Source organism: Clupea harengus, chromosome 16 (genome assembly GCF_900700415.2).
Source record: "Clupea harengus chromosome 16, Ch_v2.0.2, whole genome shotgun sequence".
NCBI classification, from domain to species: domain Eukaryota; kingdom Metazoa; phylum Chordata; class Actinopteri; order Clupeiformes; family Clupeidae; genus Clupea; species Clupea harengus.
Window position 1 is genome coordinate 11,749,644 of NC_045167.1, and position 3,293 is coordinate 11,752,936.

The following is a 3,293-nucleotide window of genomic DNA, read 5'->3' on the forward strand; positions in this document are numbered from 1 at the left end:
AGACTGTGTGTATGTGTGTGCAAGACCCTGCATGTGAAGGAAATGGCCTGTTCAGTCACCACGGGGCATGAAAGGACGTGAACCACTCCCCTGATATTCATCAACTATGTCTCCCATGCACTCCCATGTGTTTACTGCTGAGTGCACAAAATCACTGCAGAAAGAAGAAGAGCATGATAAGATATGGGACCATATTCCCTCACAATACGGACAATTCGGGGGTTCCCACAAACAACCAGGAAAGTAGACAGACAGTTAAAAGAGAAGAGAAAAGACAGATGGGGTGAATTGATACGTGCTACAGGGCAGCTACACACAGAGTACACAGCCAGCATATTAGCGTGTGTGTATGAGTGTATGAGTGTTTGTGTGTGTGTGTGTGTGTGTGTGTGTGTGTGTGTGTGTGTATTTGGGTGTAATGTGTATAAATGGGTGGGTGTGTATGAGTGTACGTGAGTATGCTGGTGTGTGTGTGTGTGTGTATTTGTGTGTATTTGTGTGTATGTGTATAAGTGGGTGGGTGTGTATTGTTTGTGAGTGTACGTGAGTATGTTGGTGTGTGTGTGTCTACGAGCATATTCGCATGAGGGACTAAGCCCTGGTCTGTGTGGTTCTAATTTGATTTGTGTATCACTTGCGTAAAAAAAGGGGAACAAATGGTAGTGATTTTGCAATTGGCCAACGTGACTGAATGACATCCCCAGCCAAGAAAGGGGAATTGCTTTCAGGCATGGACTTTGGGGAGTTTCTCAACAAATCCAAACACTTTCTAGGGGAGAGACACACAACACTTCCCAGCATGCTTTGTGGTCAAATTCCCCTGGTGCTATACCCAGGGCATATACCATGGTATTTCACTTTTAATGTCAGAGTTCGTTGTTAACTTATCTTTCCTAAGCCTCACTAAGACAGAGATCTGGTGGTGTTCGGGAATTTGAGTGAATGTATAAGATTGTCTAAAAGAAGGTCAGTGTGTCAGTGTGTGCGTTCCCATATCTGTCAGTGAGTTATATATATATATGTGTGTGTGTGTGTGTGTGTGTTTGCCTATATTTTTCTGTGTACAGCCACGTGCATGTGTATGTGTATGTGTGTGATTTAATGTAAACAGTGCCACCAGCTGCCACGTGGGTTTACATTCCTTGGCTCCCTGCCGGAGAGTGGCTACTGACCTACAATTGTAAACATGAAAACAGGGCCATGGTCTCTTCAGCTCTCCTTTCTCCTCTCCTTCCTACTCCTCTCCTCTCTACCTGTTTCTCTGTCCCCTCTATGCATTAGGATCAGTGTGTGTGTGTGTGTGTGTGTGTGTGTGTGTGTGTGTGTGTGGTTGTGTGTGTGTGTGTGTGTGTGTGTGTGTGTGTGTTTGGGAGATGGAGAGGGTTTAGAGGGAGGATGATGGCATGGAAATTCTGTTTTGGGGCTTTGCCGCATCTCTGCACCTGTTGTTCTCTCTGTGTACACACACACACACACACACACACACACACACACACACACACACACAAACACACACACACACACCATTCTTCCTTTTTTTTGGTCAAACTCACAACAAAACACCACACACTAACACAAACTCACACATTGTTTTTCTGTAACACACTTGTTTTCAGCTGGGTTGTGTATTTCAGCGTTTGTTGAATTTCAGTCAAATTCAGGTCAAACTTCCTGCTATGGAAGGAAACCATCAGGTTTCTCAGAGAAAGAACAATCCTCCTTTTCCAACCCCCCATCTTCCTCCTCTCTGGGCCTTCTCTTCAGGTAGGCTTTAAATGGAAGCCACTTTGCATTCTTAAACAGGCCCTTGTGGTCCATTACCTTCTGTTTTTATTCAGCACCCTGGCACAAGGGAGAGAGAGAGAGAGACAGAGGGAGAGAGAGTGAAAGAGAGAGGGGGGGACAGAGAGAGAGAGAAAGAGGGAGAGAGAGACAAAGGGGGAGAGAGAGAGGTAGACGGGGGGATTAAAGGTGTGCTTAGTGACATTAGCACACAGCTTTTTAGAAAAGAGTGATGAGCTGAAAGGTGTATGAGTGTGTGTGTGTGTGTGTGTGTGTGTGTGTGTGTGTGTGTGTGACCTAACCTTTTTGCAATAATCAGTCATGAATAAAAAACAGACTAAAACAGAGAGAGAGAGATGAAAGACCATCTTGTGCTGCGGATTTCATAATGTGTGGATTCAATTTGTGATGTCAGTATGGTACTGTTGCTATAGTTACTGTCGCTGTCGTATACATCATTTCCTCGTGAGATTTATCAGGAATAGGTGTGAGGCCCTAGCTGTGATCTGTAAGTCATGTGAACCACTGCATACCGGATACCCAATCACAAGTGTGTTTCAGACACAATGTTGCTGTGCTACATGGGATCACATATCTGAAGAATATATGTGTCAGTGTGCACACACACACCTAAGAGCCCCTCTTTCTCTTCCACACACACACATACACATACACACACGCATACACACACACACACACACACACACACACACACACACACCACACACACACACACCTCAGAGCCTGTCTCTTTCTTACACACACACACACACACACACACACACACACACACACACACACACACACACACCACACACATACACCTCAGAGCCTCTCTCTTTCTTCCACACACACACACACATACACACACACACACACACACACACACACACCTCAGAGCTTCTCTCTTTCTTCCACACACACACACACACACACACACACACACACACACACACACACACATGCACAGAGGTAGCAAGAGAGAATTGTTTTATGAGATGTAGGTCTGTGAAGTGAACGTTGAAGTGTGCGTGACAGAGATAAAGGATGAAGAACAATGAAGGAAAGCAAGAGAGAAGAAAGAAAGAGAGAGGTAGCAAGAGAGAAGAAAGAAAGAGAGAGGTAGCAAGAGCGAAGATTGTTTTATGAGATGTCGGTCTGTGTGAAATCTGTTTAGGTGGCAGTTCTGGGTGTATTCACTTATGACTCACCCTGGGTGTGTGAGAAAGCACAGCTCAGATGCTTCTGCGAGAGAATGTGGAAGAGAGTATGTTTGTGTGTATGTGTGCTAGAGAGTGTGGGAGAGAGTATGTTTGTGTGTATGTGTGCTAGAGAGTGTGCTAGAGAGTATGTGTGTGTGTCTGTGAGGACGAGAAAGTGATAAGAGTGTGGGTTATGGGTACCCACATGTACTTGAGTGTGTGTGTGTGTGTGTGTGTGTGTGTGTGTGTGTGTGTGTATGCATGTTTGTTTGTCTGTGCGTTTGTGTCCTGAAGTACACTCTGTGTGAC